The sequence below is a fragment of the Ursus arctos genome, unplaced genomic scaffold (genome assembly GCF_023065955.2).
Source record: "Ursus arctos isolate Adak ecotype North America unplaced genomic scaffold, UrsArc2.0 scaffold_8, whole genome shotgun sequence".
Lineage (NCBI taxonomy): Eukaryota > Metazoa > Chordata > Mammalia > Carnivora > Ursidae > Ursus > Ursus arctos.
The window spans coordinates 33,254,757-33,276,029 of NW_026623100.1; the positions used below are offsets into that span (position 1 = coordinate 33,254,757).

Genomic DNA, 21,273 nt, shown 5'->3' on the forward strand with positions numbered 1-21,273 from the left:
TCTCTGTATTGTTTCTTACAAACGCATGTGAATCTACAATGACCTCAATAGAAATTTTTTTATTTAAAAAAAAGCAGGATATCATTTCTGACGATGGGGTACAGATGATGGAATTCATTGCTTGGTACATAATCTAGGCAATGAAAACTTAGATCAGGTCCAAGATCAAATTTCAGAAGTCTTGCTTCCACAAATATTTCTTAACTTGCTAAGTTCCTTTGCCTCAATTTACAAGTCAAAAATTTATGAATAGAAAGTAGTATAATGTGATCAGGAAAAATTAAGACATTCAAACGTTCAAAGAAAATGATTTTATCAACTTACACTGATTCTGACTTGAGAAGACCATTGCCATTTCACAGAAAGGGTCACAGAGATGCTATCTTGCAACAAAAACAAGTATACCCTAGCCCTCAAATTAAAAGTTCTGTCCCCATGGCCAACCAGTTTAAGAGTTCCTAAGCAATGACATACATAAGATTCATCTCAAGATATAAAAAATACAGATTCCTGGAACCACACCTAGAGATTCACATTAAGTAGAGTTGCATAGGGTTCTAGAATTTCCATGTCTGAAAAGCAACCCAGGTGATTCTAATCTACCTGGAATCAAAAATCAGAATCAACTGGAGTACTTGTTAAAAATGCAAATTTTTTGAGACCCACTGCTTTGGTTGCACTAGTCTATTTTAATTTTAATCTAATGATTCAAGGGAATTTATAGAAGGAGGTTTGGGTACTTAAAGGTCTGGGTCATGTTCCTATATGGTTGGGGGTGGAGAGAGGGGAGGAAGCTGTCAAAGTATAAAACCTTCCTAGCCCTCCTCTTCCAATCACAACTCATCAGAGAGCATTTTGCACAGGGAGATCAAAGGCCCTTGCCGAGAAGAAGTTGAAAGACTTTGCTGTTGTAATTCTGGGGCAGAGGTGCTTGGATATAAATGATTCCTAACTGTGGGTTTGGGGGACCCTGCTACGTAGAAATGTAAACACAGATGTCAAGCCTTTCATCCCCACTATATAAACATACCAGCTGCCAGGGGAAGAAGGAGAAACCCTTTGGAATTAGCTGCATTTTTTTGCCATCTAGAGCATAAAAATTGGCTTCACGCTTGAATTTCCACCAGCAACGCAAAAGCACTGTTCACCAGAGAAAGAGTGAACAATGAACTAGACATCCACTTGCTGATTGCCTCCTTTCTTAACGAGACTTTCAGATCTTGCCATTCTCCAACACGGGAGTGGCTGTCCTAGATGAGAACAATGAGAAGAGGTGGTAACACTCATCACAAAATTGCCAGGCTCATGGAAGAGGCTCTTAAAAAATATGTGGTCACTTTGCTTCCAGGGTTGTTTAAACCAAGAATCTGACTGAAATTTATATTCCTGATCAACCCAGATTTAAGGAAAATGGAAGAAGCAGGTCTTGCGAATTTTTGTGAGAAAAACAGAATGGCTTCCAGTAAAAGAGGGTATGATTATTCCAATACATGAATATTCAAAGGGCCACAACTGGTTTAGCCACACCCAAACAACAACAGACCTCTCCTCACATTATTAATTTTTTTTAAAAAAAAAGGAAACCATGAAAGAAACCATTTCTTAAAAAAAAAAAAAAACTTAAATGTGCAAAAGAGTATAATGGGAAATGTATTTCTAAACAACACTTCAATCCATGGAGAAATGTGTCTTCAATTACATCTGGAGCTAGAGTGCCAGCTTACATATGCATACAAGTCTCGTGTTTTCTACAGAGACTCAGTTCTGAAAGACCTGAAGGACCATAGTGAAAGCATATAGTATCTTTTCATTGGACAGGGGATTTTTTTTTTTCTGGAAACATTATGACAGTCAAACAGATCTTCTGACATTGGATAAATTAGCTGTTATATTATTAACCATACGTAACAGTTCAAGGTGATAAAAATAAATCTGAAATTACCAAGCAGCCCACATATGTGATCTTACTGGGCAGAGGCCATTGTGGTTTAGGCACATTAGTTCTAACAAAATTTATCCCTTTACAAATGGTCCATCAGAGTATTGTAAAAGGATTATCATAGTGAGCTTTCTAAATGGTCCTGTTGCTTAGAATGGCCAGTCAACCTGGCTGTGTGTGATAGAACAGCCAATCAATTCAGGATAAACACTTCATAGGCATTAACTAGAAATTCTGTCCTGCTGAGGCTTAGTTTATAAGATATTATTTTCCATAGTCGGATTATGGACTACAACTAAATAAAAATCTGTGTAGTCAATATAGTCTACTTACAAATAGGTTAATTCAGGAAGGCTGTTCATAAATTCATTTGTCCTAAGTTCAATAGATCACAAACAATCCACTTCTCCATCTTTCTGCTTTTATAAGATGGTTCTTGATGTTGATTGCATTGCTTCTGTCTCTTCTTGCTTATTTCAAAAACTCACATATATATGTATGTCTGTAAATATACTCATGTGTATATATGTGTGTATGTGTATATGTGTGTACTATATGGTATCTATTTGTGTGTGTGTGTGTGTGTGTCTGTATCCATGATAGTACTTCAAACATTAACACACACACCAGAACATTTTGAAAATTCAGACTTAAAATAGCTAGCTATGCATGACAGCCAGTGTCCCCTGTGGATGTAGACAGAGTTGAATTTCCTTTATCAGGAGCATAATGTTTGTTAAATTGAGCAAGTAATATAGCTTATATAATTCTTTTTTTGTTGGGGGGATAGGAGAATCAGGTCGTTTTTATAATAAAGGTAAGAGAAAATGGCACTGGAGGAAGACAGGAGACAGCTGGATAGGGATTTTCATACTGGGCCTACTATCCACAGGTCTCAGCAGCCCTACCATGGATCTGCCTGATTCTTACACATCAAGAAGCTGAACTTGCAAGCCATTTCCATGTTGTAGATCCAGCAGAAGGTTTCATGGCTTTCCCTTTGTTGTCCGTGACAAGACTTTTTATAATACCAACTGTCACTTAACATCCTCAGGGAGTCCATCCATGGTGTGGATTCTATTTAGGGTCCTGTATGCACCTTCCACATTCCCTTCTTATGCTATCACAGTCCTGGCAATGAACCTCAGATGTTTTGCCATGACCTTGGAATTTAAATCTTCACTCTGCTGGACCCCATGCCCTCAGGAACCAGCTCTGGCAAAGCTTAGCTTATATAATTCTTAATCCATGCTAATATGGCAAAAATATGCAACTTGATTTGGTTCCACTATACCTTTCCAGGCTGGTCTCTCACCCATTATGTACTGTATTCAAATTGTTTTTGTTTTGTTTTGTTTTAATTCCCTCAAAGCACCATGTTTTCCTCTTCAGTCATTAACTGTATACTGATCATGTATTACGTGTTAAGCAGAATGCTACGTTCAAGGGGATACAGCAGTGAATCAAGCAGACAAAAACCCTTACCTTCTTGCAGTTTAGGTTCTAGTTGGGGAAGACAGAATAAACAACTACGTATAATATATAGTATGTGAAATGGTGGTAACTACAAGAGGGAAGACGGGAGAGATGGAGGACTAGATAGGAAAGGCCATACTTGGAGCATTTGAGCAAAAGCTAAAAGGGCTGAGGAAGTGAGCCAAGTGGGCATCCGTGGAAAGAACATTCGAGGCAGAGGGAAGAGCTAGTGCAAAAACCCTGGGAAAGTGGCACTCTTGATTTATTCAACAGCACGGAGGTCAAGATGAAGGAGGGAGAGGATGGTGGAGATGTGGTCAGGAGGCAAGGGGTTGTGTGGATCATGGAAGGCTCTAAGAAAATTTAGTTTTCACTTTGAGTGATGTGGAAAATGATGTAAGGGAGGATATGGAGAGGTGGGGGTAGGGGAAAGTGGTGGTGACACAAGGAAAGATGACATGTTCAGTATTGGTAGAAGTCATGAGAGTTGTCAGAGTCTGCACAAAATTTGAAAGTAGAGCCAAAAGGATTTGCTGATTGACTGAACTCAGGAACGGAGATAAAGAAGTCAAGAAAGAATCCAAAATGGGGTTTTTTTGGCGGCAGCGGGGGGGGGCACATTTGGTTTTTTTGTTTTTATGTTCAGTTAGCCACTGTATAGTACATCGTTAGTTTTCGATGTAGTGTTCAATGATTCATTAGTTGCCTATAACACCAGTGCTCATCACAACACGTGCCCTCCTTAATACCCATCACCCCGTTATCCCATCCCCCAACCCCCCTCTCCGAAACCCTTAGTTTGTTTCCTGGAGTCCAAGGTGTTTGTTTACTTTTGCCTGAGTAACTAGAAAGGTAAAAATGTTGTTCACTAGGAGGGGCAGGCTGCTGAGGAAGCAGGACTTGGCAGGGGTGGGAGAGTGCAGGTAGCAGAAGTTCAGGTTTGGACAAGCTAAGATAAGATACTTGTTAGACAACCAGATGGACACAGCGGAAAGGCAGCTGTGTCCACATAGGAGTCCGTGGTTCAGGGGAGAGCTGCATTGGAGATATAAAACTCGGAAGTTCTCGGAATAGAAGTGAGATTTAAATCTATGAAACCAAAGCACTAAAAGAGTGAGAAGACAGAGAAGCTATTTGAAGAGTGAGCATGGCTCATGGAACTGATGACTCAAACAGTATGTGCTGCGGCAACCACTGTCCTCAATTTTACATTAGTGATTTCTTCACTTTTCTATAGGGTTTTACCATCTAAGCATATTCCTGAACCATTAATTCTTCAGATTTTATTCTTCTTAAACTTTTTCATACGGTAAGGATTCTTCTAGATTTCCTTCTTGCCCGTGCATTAGGTTCTTAAGATTCATCACGTTGATGTATACAGCTATTGTCCATTTATTTTCACTGTTACATAGTATTTTATTGTGTGAATGGATGGTTATTTATTCAACCATTTTCCCCAGGTTTTGGCTCTTAAAAACATTTCTATTATGAACATTTTTTAATGAGTTTCCTAGTGTACATGTGCAAGATTTTTCCTGAGACCATTCCTAGGAGTGAATTTCTTGATTCAAAGAGTATGGATGTATTCAACTTTACTGGCCATGGCTGAACAGTTTTTTTTTTTCTCCAAGTGGTTGTACCACTTACATTCCCACCAGTAGTGAATGTGAAATTCCTATTGCTTCAAATTCTTGATGGCTCTTCCTATTGCCAACAGTTTAAAAATATTTTGCTTCACAAGTATATGGAAGATATTTTATTGAAGTTCTGTTTTATATTCCTATTATTATTAATGATATTAAACATAGTTTTGTATGTTTACAGGCCATTCACATTTTCTGTGAAATGCCTGTTCACTTCTTTTGCTTATTTTTCTATAGAATTGTTGGCCATTTTCTAATGGATTTGTAGAAATTCTCTATTATCTACATACTACTCTTTTTTACAGTTAATGTGTTGCAAATATTTTCTGTAAGTTTGGGTCTTGTCTTTTCACTCTCTCTATGAGATTTTTACATGCATTTCTTCATTTTAATGCATCTGAATTTATCAAATTTTGTTTTAGTTAGGGCATTTTTTTGCTTTTACTTAAAAAAAAGTACCTATCAAAAAATCAAAATAACAGTTTCCTGAATTATTTATTTTTGTCATTTTCATTTCAGCCATTGATCTACCTGAAATTGATTTCTGTGTATGATGTTAGGTAGGTATCTGATTTCATTTTTCTATAGGGAAAGTGGATGTCCTAGCACTATTTACTGAATAATCCATAATTACTGTATTTATTTATAGTGCCCACAAAGTTCCACATAAGTGGATCTGTTTCTACTCTGTTCTCTTTCATTGGTCTATTTATCTATTCCTAGGTCAAAACTATAAGACATATTGTGTGTGTGTGTGTGTGTGTGTGTGTGTGTGTGTGTGTGTGTGTCTTAAGATTCGTCTCCCCCTACTTCACATCTTGTTCTTCTCCAAAAATGTCTTGACTATCCTTGGGCTTTTCTCTTCCACATAATATTCAAAATTACCTTATTAAATTCCACCAAAAAAAGCCACAGGGATTTCTGACATGATTGCACTGAATTTACAGTTTAAGGACAACTGATAACATTATGATACCTACACTCCATATCCAAAACCAAGATAAAACTCAATTTTTTTAGTCATTCTTTAGCATTTTAACAAACATTTATATTTTTTTCACAAACTGAAGTTATAGTTACTCTTCCCCAGTCAAAATCTGTTCAGAAACATGGTCTTCAACTGCTATTAGATATATTGCCATTTCCTGTCTCTTCTGTGACAAATTCCTTTTCACCTTCACCTTTAAGGCTCCAGCTCCCTCCTTAGTCCTCTGAGTAAAAGGGTTTGTTAGTAATGTTTCACCAATCCATTTCATTAATCCTCTGGCAAATGCTGTTTTCAGAGGATTAAAGACCAGAATGTTCTGATTAAACACTTAATTAGACATAATAAAAAATATTGCCAGTTTTAAATAATTGATTCACTCATTAGTCTAATATACTGACAGAGCTTTGAGAAAAGGAAATGGAATAAAATTTAACCCTCTGAGAAAATGGGTTGAAATTAGATTTTTACACTAAAAGTTTTCAGAGTAAATTACCAGCTTGGATGGATGAGAGTGGACTAACTAGTATTTCATTCACTGCATGGACCTCTAATGGGTAAACTTTTTGCAAATGCAACCACTCAGGACTGGCCTTTCAGTTACTTACTATTAGAAACTTTGGAGACCATGAGATACAATGGAAAAGAGGCCTGAACTCAGAGCCAGATGGTCTTGTTCAAATTACATCTGTCACTTCCCTATTGTGTCTTGGAAAAGGTTTCCAGTCTCTTTGAGCCTTTGCTTGACCTTATGTTAAGATGAAGACTAAGATTATGTCCTACACAACTTTTTCTTTCATGGTGCCTACTGAAATGTTAGACACTTACTATTATATTTACCAAATTAATAGAACAATATTAGATTAGGTGATATTTTAAGTACCTTTCAATTGTTCTTGAACAATTGTTCTCTTAAACAATGGTTCTCTCTAATATTTACCTTTTTGTGATTTTGTCCCAAATTTCTAGCAAAATTACTTTAGAGGCCTGTGCAAACCTATGATAGATAGATAAAAAATTGCAATTTAGCACTAAAAGTGCTTATATGAAATATTTTCTTATTTCCACTGATTTCCATCATCTGGAATATATTGTATAAGAAAATTTTAGGAGAACCCATTTATATCACAGGCTTTATTCTTTTCCATTACCCAGTATGAGAAATATAAGAAAAGAAGGAGCAACCAAATGGTAAGACAGAGAGGACTGTGTTAGATGTCTGTTAATGTGTATTATCATGGTGAACAAAATATTGTTACATAAATAGAGCAAATTGCAGAGAATAGTCCCTAATATAATCCCAATTTTATAAGAAATAGAAATAATTATAAACATACATACATATTCATGAGTATTTCAGGGAGTATAAATTTGTATAAGCTTAGACAAAAGTATAGCTGACTACCCAACAAATTTTAACTTCTGTTTCCATGGACAGGGTGGTGGACAAGTGTTTAAGATGAGGAGAATGCAAGGGAATTATAAAAGGGAGGAGATTTTTGGGGGTGCCTTGGTGGCTCAGTCGGTTAAGCATCCAACTTTTGATTTGGTTCAGGTCATGACCTCGGGGTTGCAAGATCAAGCCCCACATCTGGCTCTGCGCTGGGCATGGAGCCTGCTTAAGATGCTCCCTCTCCCTCTCCCTCTCCCCCTGCCCCTCCCTCCCCTCTCTGTCTCTAAATAAATAAATAAATAAATAAATAAATAAATAAAGGGGGAGATTTTGTCTCTTTCTTTGCCCACATTTGTTTTGTTTGGCCTGTTTTATAAATTTGCACTGAATTCCCTTCCCAAACTAAAAAGTATGTAAAAATGGTTGATACCCAAATTTAACTTGTTCTGGAAGCATCCTTCATGTTTCAGATTTCTGTTCAAGTGTCATCTTCTTGAACACTATATACTATATTCCTCCTCCTTAGTACTTTCTAGACTGCTTTATTCTACTTTCTTTTTCTCCTGAGCACTTACTGCTATCTGAGAGATGACAGATTCACTTGTCTAGTTGCTTACTGTCTGATCTTCTCACACTAGAATATTTCAACCAGTGGCCAGCATAAATATGGTAGTCAATCAATACAGTTAATAAATAAAAAGGTAAAATAAAGCAAATGTGGTTCATTCGCATGGAGCAATCTAGTGCCATTTGGGGCATGCATGCTGATCTATACAGCTGACGTGGGTTTTTTCCAAAGATGGAACTGAAATGGTAAGAACCTAAGCTCAGCCTTTCTTCTCTCCTAGTTCCCAGCATCTAGTGATATCACACAGGTTCCTCTGCAGATCTTGAAGTATTACCTCTACCTTTTCACTTGGTACTCTTCAGAATTTTCTAGGTCCACCAGAAAGGATGAGACTCAGCAAAATTATGCCTTTAGGTTTGTCTAATCACATGACATGTTTATTTGATGTCTCCAACTAATCTTGTCTTAATATATCTGATATGGGGCCAATTCAAGACCAATTCAAGAGGCAAAGTGAGCAGTATATTCTTACCGCTGGATTCTTCATGAAAATGTTATATCTCCATCATTTCTATGTCAATAGGGAAGAATGTTCCATTTGTACTAAGATGCTCTTAGTTACAAATAAGATAAAACACGATTCATTTGGATTAAATAATCAAGACTTACTGACCCTCAGAATACAGCCTCAAGAAAAAGGCATATTCATGGTTAATTGACCTAGCCATATCTGCATATTGATCTAGTCATATTTCCAAAGACAAAATTTCTTTCCATATTTCTGCCTAGCAATCCTCAATATGAGCTCCATTTTAATACCCACTCTCCTCTGGTAGCAGGATACTGCTTAACAAAGTCAGGGATACAATTGTCCTTGTTCAAGTCCAATAGGAGAGATTCCTTCTGTCCCTGATTTACAACAGTGCTGAGTAATACCCTGGGTGAACTCACATGGGGGAATATGTCCTTCCCACAACCAACAGCCCAAACCAAAGGAACAGAATGTATTGAGTGGATTAAGCCAATCTGAGCCCAACCCTAAAGCAGGGAGTGAGGCCAGCTGACTCTAATCCTCCATTGGTAGGATGGAGGAGAGAAGGGAATACATCAACAAAAGTTACTCTTAGGACAAATGTCCATTACAGATATCACCAGGAGGGAGATGAGAGCAAAGAGAACTGTTCATTCCATCCTTCTGTGGGCTCCAGAAAGTGAAGGGTAGAGAAACCACACCTATAGGTGTTTGATTTGGATTCCCAATGTCCTTAGTTTCTCTAAAGCATATGTATTGCTTGGAAATCACACAGAACCCAGAAGAATTAAGTCTGAGTCTAAATGCTGGGACTGGTCAGTGAATAGGGGTCCTTTTCATCAGGAATTTGCCTTTTTTAAAAGGCCAAAAGGACTGCTTGATAGAAACAGCAATGCCACAAAAATTAAGATTTTTTTTTTTTCCTCCTGATTCTTTTTTTCCTCTTCCAATCCCAGTTTAGAAACTGAGGGGACAGGGGAAGAATCCAGTAGTACAGTACAAATTCAAAAAATAAAAAATATTTTTGTTAAGAATGCTTCCCCCTTTTTAGCATTAACACCACCTTCTACCCAAAAGGCAACAATACCTATATCACATTCTTTCAGGGATGATCTAACCTGTCACTTGAAGTACTGAGAAAGCTCCAAGAATCAAAGACACTGCTCAATGCAAATTGATGGCATTAAAAAAAATGTTCTTATTGTGGTGAATTTCAAGCACAGAATAGTACAATGAACTATTGCATACCCATCACCCAGCTTCAGCAATAAACTCATGGTCAATCCTGGTTTCAGTTACTCCCCCTTCCTATGTTATTTTGAAGCAACTTATACATCATATCATTCATCTGCAAATATTTCAGTAAGTAACGCATGTACCTCCAAAAGATAATGAATCTTTAAGAAATCATAATACCATTATCACAGCTCTTAAAATTAGCAATATTTTCTAAATAATTGTCAATTATCTAGTCAATGTTCACATTTACAATTGTCTTGTAATTGTCATAATTTTAAAATTTGTATGTCTGCATTAGGAGGCAAATGAAGTCCACATATTGCAATTCATTTGTAAATATTTAATATCCTTTGATCTATGGGTTCCATTTCATTTCTCTTTTGTCTTTCATGTAATATGTTTGTTAAAAAATCAGGTAATATCCCCTAAAGATTTTTCTACAGTCCGGATGTAGCTGATTGCATCCCCCATGGTATAGTTTAACACTTTTCTCTCTTCCCTCCTGTAAATTGGTAGTTGGAGCTAAAAGCTTCATCAGATTCAGGTGTGGATGGCATTTTGAACCATTAGTCAAGGATATATATTCATATATCTTATAATGTCTTAGATGTATGTATTTGAAGGCGCCTGGGAAATTCCAAGCTGCAGTAAGGTGCCATTTCACTTACTGAAAATAAATTATCTAAATGGAGAGAGTTCACATGGCAGGATGTTATTCTGAAACTCACACAAGCTAACATTTCCAAGTCAAAAGGAAAAGAAACTGCATGAATGTGGGGCTGCAAGCACAGATACTGTCTGTTCATTTGTAAGGATGTAAACACATTTCTGGGTGTTTCATTGATCAACCTACATTCCACATTCCTGAAAGTCGCACATGAACAAAAATGTAGTTCTCCCTCCAAGGTGTCTGTTTTCTTTTCCCCCTATCTTTTAATACCCTCATCTTTCCCATCTTTGTCATATTTGACTAGCTCCCTGGCAGCAAAGTCAACTACAAATGACTTTGAAAGAAACATCCCTGGAACAAAATTTGATGTAAATCAATATACATTACAAAATGCAGATGTTGAATAGATATTCTCTGATTTTCTGACTCTGATAAATAGGAGTTCTATACACCCATCTGGGCTGAATCCACAGAAGTTATACTTTCAACCAACACCATGCTGTCAAATCTCAGGCAATGGAGTGCTGAAATGCAGTGTAGAACACTGACTATGAAGGCTTGCTTAGAAACTCTTTAGTCTGTTCCTCTTGTTTCTCAAAAGCTCGGAGAAGCTAGACTTCCAGTTGAAAGACATAGGAGTCTAGAACCTGGTACTCCTGAGTTCCAGTCAGTGGCTTTCTGCACCCTCTCTCTCCTAAAAGGCTAAAGACAGCTCAACTCACAAGTCCAAAGTCTATATAAACTTAAGCCTTCCCATTATTGTCCATCAGCTGAAGCCTAAGGAAAGATCTCTCTGGAGTGAGGGAATGAATGATCTTCTATCCACCCACTCTCTTTATTAACTGGGATTATACAATTTCACTGCTCACCTTTCCTACCTTGGGAAAGACAAAGGCAAATTCTTTCTTTTCTCCTGAGGCTTCAGTATCATCAACAATATCAATCTCCCCCCCATTGCCCCTTATACAGGTCAGTTTGCAAGTCTAAGCAGCTCTTCTGTGTGTCATTCATCTCTCCCTCTTCTTCTCTTATGCCCCTGCTCAGATTCAGGTTATTCTATCCATGAGCTATGGCAATCTCTTCTCCCTGCTCACATTTTGTTCCCACTAAAACAATCTTGTACATGGTGCTGTATGGATGGGATACTCTCGTTATTCAAAATCAGGACAGTTGTCATCCATCTAGCCCAATTCAAACTCTTGACCGTGATTTTCAGTGCTGTTTCACCTGTCAGTTTTCCCACACTTATCTCACTCACTTTTTGTGTCGCTGGCTTAACCCTCTGATTTCATGTTTACATCCCCTCATAGCATTTTTTCCAACCCTCTCAACAGATTTTGCCAAACCCATAGATCTCATGCATAGAACATTTTTTAAAAACAGGCCAAGTGCTCTTTCTTCTGAAAGATCTCCACTTCATACAAATTCCAACTTCCTTGACTTCCCACTCATGAAATTTTCCACCATAAGTACATATGGTATCATCTCCAAATACAAACTCCTCTGGCTAAATTAACACCATTTATAGGAACATTTTGACTGTGAACAAATTCTCCAACTCCTCTGTACAACTGCAAACTACCGATAAATATTTTTTGAATATTTACTAAATATTACATAATACTACATACAAGGCACTAATCTAAATAATATGGTATTTACACCAATGTACAAAGACCCTTATATTCTAGCTGAACCAACAAAATATGCATATTTGAAAAGATTGCTAATAACCAAAACATAATTTTAAATGAAAAATTAATAATAGCCTGATAATGGCTGCTATGGGGAATTCAGAAGGGAGGTCCTGGAAGAAGAAAGAATTTAGACCAGCTTTGAGTTCTAGGTAGAAATTTTAGTGGGCAGGGAGAGGATCAGAATTAGCTAGGGCATGGTGAACAGAGTACGGGTGGTTAGCAGATATGTAGCACTTCTAATCTTTAGCGTACTTCTAAAAAGAAACACAACTGCTGACTATAAACAGGACAATGATGACGTTAGCAATAATACTAATGATGGAGATGTGAAGAAGGTAAGGATACTGACAGTGCTAACAAATGACAATGATGATTCTAGTGAAATATGCCTTACAAGAGAATCCACTCTCTTTTTGCCAGTCTGGACCTGATTTGTATCAGTTGGTGTGAAATAGTCTCTCATTTCAATCCGCCATTCCAATCTAATTTTGATAGCAGTGCCACAATTGACTATGTTTTCTTGCTTTATATCAATGGCTTAATGAATTTGCTTTTTTCAGTGGAACCGGAGCAAATTTTGTGGGCTGACGCTAATTATCTGGCTAGGGTTTTGTTAATATACTTGGGTTTGGTGAAGCATGGTCCACGGAGTGCTCAGGAAAAGCACAAGTAATTGACTGCTTTCCCCAGAGTTTACTTTCCTTTAGTAGATGTTGCCTGTTTCATCCCACAAGCTTGGCTTCCGAACTGAGGATATTACAAGATAATAACCCTACCTCCAACTGAAGAAACAGTGTCGCTGTATATAACCAACATTAAGATTCTCTTGGTAATGCATTTATAACGTCTAAACTCATGAGAAAACACACACGCACACAGAGACACACACACACTCCACTTTATGTGAAAGATCTTGCCATTTTACTCTTAAGCTTGGGAAAATTGAAGGCGCGAAGGCAAGCATGTTCTCAGTTCCACTCTGTAGAGGCTAGAGCTAAAATGACGCCTGGAAAGCAAATGCGGTGACCTTTAAAGGAATCAGGAAGAAGCTATTTCCAGCACATTACTAAATGCTATATTTTAAAGGTTCTAACCTTATTTGCTACAAGTGTATAATATCAAGAAACCCTTGTGAGGGAAGGGTCTGCATTCATCACATGGCATAAGTCACTTACAGAAGAGATGAGAAAGTTATTACTTTCTAACTTGCAGACACCAAAGTTCAACCCAGCTCCTTTTGTGGTTGGCTGCATTAAATAAGGTTCAAGGATCACTTGGAGAATTACAGCCTTCTTGACCTAACAAAAATAAAAAGTTTTCTGCAAATAACAATGGCTATATCACCATGCAGAGCAATTTATGACACATACACACATGCACTCCACCTTTCACAGTTTATGCCAGCTGGCAAACTGACCCTCCATGTGTCTATGGTATTACATTTACTATTACAGTTGATTAACAGGTATGGATCTATAAGACCCACTATGAAAATAATGGATGAGTAAACAGAAGAAAATAACTCATTGAAAAAAATCCTAACATATAGTCTTTGAAACTGAAGTTGGACTCCACTAGGAAGGTCTGGAGAACTGCTTGCAAAAAAGTAAAATATAAGGTCATAACACTGATTATCTTAATATTTAATAGACAGACAGGTGTTGATAATACAATATCTCCTTACATTTGTATACATTTGTATACAAAACACTGGTATTTGGCCACACTTTTATATTCATAACCTCATTATATTTTATAGATTGAAAGTAAAGATTTCCATCAGGTCAGCTTCAGTGAATCTTTTTCCCACCCTGATTGCATAACCCACATCTGTGAAGGAGTGAGTTGCCAATTATCTCATGGATATAGGATTTATAAATTGGCCAAGCCAATAAAACATCGTGTGGGGGCCTATATGGTCAGAATTGCCTCCAGTTCACCTTTATGCTAAGTGGAGCCGTCAGAACATTAGTAAATAACCCTGATCACCTAACAAATTGCTGTCCTCTGTGTTATCATCTGACTGATTTTTTATTTTTAATAGTGGACTGGAGAATCCATTTCAACCTAGTTAGCATAAAAATCATTATTACTGTTTATTGGTTTTCCGTACTTAGAATTCAAAGAGTGAGCCCAGAAGCACAAAACAACAACATGAGGCCTATGACATGGATTTTTAGGTGAAGGGGAGTTCTTTTAGGATTCTATCCTGGTCAGAAAACAGTTATGTAAGTTTGAAATCTCTTATTTAACTGAATCCCCAGGCAAAAGAAACTAATGAGGGCATTGTTTCACAAGCAGCAACAGGCAAAGTCAAAGAAGAAAAGAGAACCAAATAGTTAAAGGTAGTATGCAATCTACGCTCAGAAATCAGTTCAGCTTCACAATTAAGGGTGGGAAAAGCTGGGAATCTCAGCAATGAGTTGTTAAATTAAGAAGCACTTAGATCTTATGAGAAACAAACTGAGGACTTCAGAGGGGAGGGGGGTGGGGGAATGGGATAGGCTGGTGATGGGTAGTAAGGAGGGCACGTATTGCATGGTGCACTGGGTGTTATACACAACTAATGAATCATCGAGCCTTACATCGGAAACCGGGGATGTACTGTATGGTGACTAACATAATATAATAAAAAATCATAAAAAAAAAAAAAAAGAAGCACTTAGATCTAAAGATCTTGCCAATGGTTCCTTTGCGACTTGGGTCATCACAGTTCTAAAATGCCCTTAGCTGAGTTACAGAAAATCTAAGGTCTATGGCAGCTGCTGACTTTTAATGGCACAAGGAGTATTCTAAAGTGTTTTGGGCTACTATTGTTGAAACTCTCTAAAAAGAAACAAAATACACATTGATTTTCAGTACAGAGATCCCAGTACTACCATAAGTCACAAAGTGTTTCTGCAAGATAACTAACTCCTTATAGCCTGAGATGTGCTAAAATAAACTCAAGGAAGGTTAGGCCTGCGAGGTCCCTCACCTGAGCCCATCCTGAATCACCTTGGATTGCTCAGTGGGGGCATTTTTTTGCTGCCACTCCCTTTTTTCCCCATCACCTTTAGGGGAAACTTCCAGCGTAGATGGTTTTACTCAATTCAAACTCAATAAAGAGAAATCAACAGTGACAGTACTGGACACAATGTATTGGAGACAAGTATTAGGACTCCCCTCATACTCCCTGTTGGCAAAATTAGTCATGGGTTTGCCAAGGGAGACTGGAATGGTCTTTTTTCAGTTGAACTTCAGGCTCATATGACTTCAGTGGAAGGACATGTTCATTTTTCTACTTATAAACATGTTGGATATTGGCATGTAGCCAATATGCCATTTCTAGGTTCCAGATGGATATCATGCCTTCTTGGTCTCCATCATTTTGTTCTATTATCCTCTATAACAATAATGGCTAATTTTCACTGAGTGCCTCTAGTATGCCAGGCTCTGTTCTAAATACTTGCTATGAGAATACTCATTTTATCTTCTGAATAATCCTGGCAGTGAGCGCTATGTTTTCCTTTTAAGGAAACCAAAGAACAGAGAGGCTAAAGGCCTTGCCAAGGTCACACAGCCAGGGAGTGGTAGAGCTGGAATTTGAACCCAGTTTATTGATTCTGGGTATTTTCTACCTCACAAAGGTTTATGAGGATTGAAACATTCCTAACACATAGTAACAAATAAATGTTGACTATTGATTTTTATTATTTAGACTCATATCCTATTGTTATCCCATTTTTTAAACTAGGTTTTTATATCCATCTTAAAGATTCTGACTTACATGTGCACTATACTCTTTCCTAGGCTTATCTTCTCAAAGTATAGTGGAATTTGATAGGATGCAAATATACAATATCTGGTCTTACTAGTTAACAAGGAACCCATCATGATGGTTAGTTTTATGTGTCAACTTGGCTGGGCTACAGTGCCAAGATATTTAGTGAAACATTATTCTGGATGTTACTATGAGAATGTTTTTTGGATGAGCTTAACATTTAAGTGAACTTTGAGTAAAGCAGATTACCCTCCACAATGCAGGTGGGTCTTATTCAATCAGTCGAAGGCCTTAATAGAACAAAGATTGACTTCCCGGAAAAAGAAATAATTCTGCTGCTAGAGGTCTTTGGACTTTACTACAACATTAGCTCCTCCCAGCCTGACAGCCTACCCTGAAGATTTTGGACTTGTTAGTCTCCATAATCACATGAACCAATTCTTTGAAGTCTCTCTCTCTCTCTCTCTCTCTCTCTCTCTCTCTCTCCCCCCCCCCCATCTGCATGTGCACACACATCTTATTGGTTCTATTTCTCTGAAGAACCCTGACTACTATACCTACAACCCGAAATGTTAAAAACTAGCCTGACTCATAGGCATTTTTTATTAGCCTACACAATTTCGTTATTTCTCCCCATCCTTCCTGGAACCATGAGAGTTATAAAATCCCCAAAATTCTCCTAGAGGGGTGGGCCTTCAAAGTCGCATTTGTTTGTTCTTACTCCTTTTTGGGTTCCATTGCCTGCAAAGAACACCAGGCTGCACAATAAACAAACAAAAATGCCAGCAGAGTGAGCAGACTGCTTGAGGTTGTGGCTTGTTCCTGGACACCCTGGTCATCTTGAGAACAAGCCCACACAGCTGGTGAGGAGGGCAGCTTGGCCAGGTCTCCTCTGCTGTGTCTGCCTTTCCCACAGCTGACCACAGCTCTTGCCTCGGCTGAAAACTAAGATGTGATTGATTAAATATAATGCCAGAGATTTTATGCCTAATTATTTAAATTCCCTACGGCTAATCTTTAAGAAAACAGTGGGAAAATAATATCAATAGATTGCAGAAGATAAATCTCATACCATCAAAAGCAAGTGTAGCATTTCACCCAGTTGAGTTTGTTAATCCCTCAGTAAGGCCTCCTTTTCATATGTTAAAGACTTCTTATAGGATGGAATGATGTGTTATGTTATAAACAGCTACTGGGTGGTTTAATACAGTCACAGGTGAGTGGATTCCACCCCCTTCTTTTTTCTCACTATTGTCACTTTAAAAATAAAAAAAGCTACCCCCTCCAGAAAGCACAAGATATAAAACCAATATGTTTGCCTTTCAATTAAATACCTCTCAGCTTGAGTGCAACACCCCAACATCGATGAGAAGATTTTTCTAAGAACTGTGAAATTCAGGACTGTGGCTGCCAGTGTTTCTGTGGAGGAATCCTGCTAATGAGCTTTAATGTCCTTGACAGCTCAGATTGCTCTAGGCTGAAGCTTGGTCTACACGTTGTCGCCTTGGATGTGTCTTTATTCCCAAAATCTTAATCTATTAAGTCATATTTGAGGTTTAACAATCAAAATGTTCACATGGATTCAAATGTTCCTTTTTTTTTTTTTAAGTTCCGGCCAATGGAACTGTGAAAATGACATCACAAGATTGAGCAGAAAGTTACAGAGATTTCCAATACATCCTCTGCCCCTACATATGCACACCCTCCCCCATATAGCAATATCACCGACCAGAGCAGCACATTCATTACAATGGATGAACCTACATTGACACACCATCAACCAAAGCCCATAGTTTACATCAGGGTTCACTCTTGACTTTGGACATTCTATGGATATGGGCAAGCATGTAATGACATATATCCACCATTCAGTACCATACAAAGTAGTTTCACTGCCCTAAAAATCCTGTGCTCTGCGTATTTATCCCTCTTCACCTTCCAACCTCTGGCAACCACTCATCCTTCTACTATCTCTGTAGTTTTGCCTTTTCCAGTATGTCAGATAGTTGGAAGTGATGTGGGAAACAAAGGCAGAAGAGAAACTATTAAATTTCCTTATGACCTACAGCCCATTGACAAGTCCTTGAAACAGGCAGAGTGACATTCCGCTAGGGACTCAACTGCCTCGAAGTTAATACTTTGCTTAGGGGAAAAGGCAATCTTAGCCCGAACCCCAGGATCCTATAAGTCTACTTTAACATATAAAAATTCCTTTAGAAACCTCCTTTATCTCTAAGCACCCCCCCCCCAAATACGTGTTGACAATCATTCCCCAAGCATACGGCCCACTGATATACACCTGAAGGGTTTCATGACTAAGGTTTTATTAGATGGTAATAAATGACCTTTTCCCAACAATAGCTAGTCCCCTCAAGGTCCTGGAAACCTTGCTTCCAAAATTCCTTAGAGATTTACACTATCCCTAACCCCCTTCCAACTTGAAAGTATATAATGAGTCACTCCTCATGACCCCATTGCAGCTTTTTCTGCCCACGGGTCCTTTCCCTGTGCTTTAATAAAACCACCTTTTTGCACCAAAGATGTCTCAAGCATTCTTTCTTGGCTGTCAGCCATAAGGTTCTTTCCTACATCAGATGTTTACAGATGGTAGCCTTTTCAGATTGGCTTCTTTCACTTGGTAATAAGCATTTAAGTTTCCTCCAAGTCTTTTCATAGCTTGATAGTTCACTTCTTTTTAGCCCTGAGTAATATTCCATTGTCTGTATATAACACAGTTTATCTATTCACCTACTAAAGCATCTCTTGGTTGCCAAAACTTGCAAACTTCTCTTTTGAAATAACTCTGAAAATAAAGGGATTAGTAACTCAATTGGGTTGGGGGGGGGAAGAAACTATTAACATATCTTTTTTTAATGCATTTGTGAAACGAAGATTACAAATTTGTTGGGTGTGGTGGCAAATTGGGTGGGAGTGGCCTTGAATGAGGAACACCAACCAGTCACAAAAATCTTATAGTCTTTGATATGATATAATACGGATTAATCACTCAGTGTTAAATATAAATAAATAAAATATAAATAGGGGCACCTGGGTGGCTCAGTCAGTTAAGCATCTGCCTTCTGCTCAGGTCATGCAGGGATAGGGCCCTGCATCAGGCTCCCTGCTCAGCGGGGAGTCTGCTTCTCTCCCTCCCTCTGCCCCTCCCCGCCCCCCCCCATGCTCACTCTCTCTCAAATATATAAATCTTTTTAAAAAATAAAACATAGTATAAATAAATAAAATTAAGAATTTTGAGCATATGTATAAATACTGCTGAAATCTATGACATTATTCGGCAATTTCAAACTTCACCTAGGCAATTTAATATTTTTGCAATTTCCTTTATTCAAGACCTCAAATTTTTCTGTTGATTGCCCCATTACGTTAGGAGAGAGTAACACTGACTTTCATCTTCAGAAGAAAAACGAAGCACAGTAACTTAAAAAAAAAAAGATTCCTGGCATGGTGTATTCTCAGGTTTAAATTCTACCTACATTATAACTTTCCCAATGACGCACATGACACTGTTAAGAAAATTAACTAGCTGCCTAACTAGTTGTTTGTATCACGTAATTCAAATTATTTTTTTATCAAACCAACCCATTGTTTCTGACTGTTTATGCATCTCCATGATAATGTAAACTGAGGGCATCCAAAGTTTCCTAGTTTAGTTCCTGGATCATGGTCCTCAGTGAATATTTGCTGAATGAATGCCCATTTATTTATTTTATTTTTTCTTCCAAATTTTTATTAAAATTCCAGTTAGTTAACATACAGTGTAATACTAGTTTCAGGTGTAGGATTTAGTGATTCATCACTTACATACAACACCCAGTCCTCATCACAGCAAATGCCCTCCTTAATCCCCCTCACCCATTTAACCCATCCCCCCACCTCCCTTGCAGCAACCCTCAGTTTGTTCTCTATAGTTAAGAGTCTATTTTGCCTCTCTTTTCCCCCCTACGTTCATCTGCTTTGTTTCTTAAATTCCACATATGAGTGAAATCATATGGTATTTGTCTTTCTCTGACAGACTTATTTTGCTTAGCATAATACTCTCTAGCTCCATCCACATCATTGCAAATGCAAGATTTCATTCTTTTTTAAGGCTGAGTAATATTCCAGTGTGTGTGTGTGTGTGTGTGTGTGTGTGTGTGTGTGTGTGTGTTTGTACACCCCACATCTTTTTTATCCATTCATCAGTTGATGGACATTTGGGCTCTTTCCATAATTTGGCTATTGTTGATAATGCTGCTATAAACATAGGAGTGCATGTATCACTTCGAATCAGTATTTTTGTATCCTTTGGGTAAATACCTAGTAGTTCAATTGCTGGGTCATAGGGTAGCTCTATTTTTAGCTTTTTGAGGAATCTCCAGAGTGGCTGCACCAGTTTGCATTCCCACCAACAGTGTAAGAGGATTCCCCTTTATCCATATCCTCGCCAACAGCTGTTGTTTCCTGTGTTGTTCATTTTAGCCATTCTGACAGGTGTGAGGTGATATCTCATTGTAGTTTTGATTTGCATTTCCCCGATGATGAGTGATGCTGAGTATCTTTTCATGTGTCCATTAGCCATCTGTACGTCTTTTTTGGAAAAATGTCTGTTCATGTCTTCTCCTCATTTTTTTAACTGGATTATTTGTTCTTGGGGTGTTGAGTTTTTAAGTTCTTTATATATTTTGGATACTAACCCTTATCCAATATGTCATTTGCAAATATCTTCTCCCATTCCAAAGGTTGCCTTTTAGTTTTAGTTTGTTGACTGTCTCTTTCACTGTGCAGAAGCTTTTTATCTTCATGAAGTCTCAATAGTTTATTTTTTCCTTTGTTTTCCTTGCCTTAGGAGACATATCTAGTAAGAAGTTGCTTGGGCTTCTTGTCAAAGAGGTTATTGCCTGTGTTCTCCTCGAGGATTCTGATGGTTTCCTGTCTCACAATTTAAGTCTTTCATCCACTTTGAATTTATTTTTCTGTATGGTATAAGAAAGTGGTCCAGTCTCATTCTTCTTCATGTTGCTGTCCAGTTTTCCCAGCACCATTTGTTGAAGAGACTATCTTTTATCCATTGGATAGTCTTTCCTGCTTTGTCAAGTGGATCCACAGTTGTGGGTCCATTCCTGGGTTTTCTATTTTCTTCCATTGATCTGTGTGTCTGTTTTTGTGCCAGTACCATACTGTTTTAATCACTACAGGTTTGTAATATAACTTAAAGTCTGGAATTGTGTTGCCTCCAGCTTTGCTTTCCTATTTCAAGATAGCTTTGGCTATTCGGGATCTTTTATGGTTCCATACATATTTTAGGATGGTTTGTTCTAGCTCTGTGAAAAATGCCAGTGGTATTTTGATAGGAATTACACTAAATATG

At 37.9% G+C, this 21,273-nt stretch overlaps 1 pseudogene; it reads right to left on the reverse strand.

The window, feature by feature from the left end:
* Nucleotides 1–2,834: 2,834 nt before the first annotated feature.
* On the reverse strand, nucleotides 2,835–3,099 carry LOC113268863 (28S ribosomal protein S21, mitochondrial-like; annotated as a pseudogene).
* Between the last annotated feature and the right edge of the window lie 18,174 nt (nucleotides 3,100–21,273).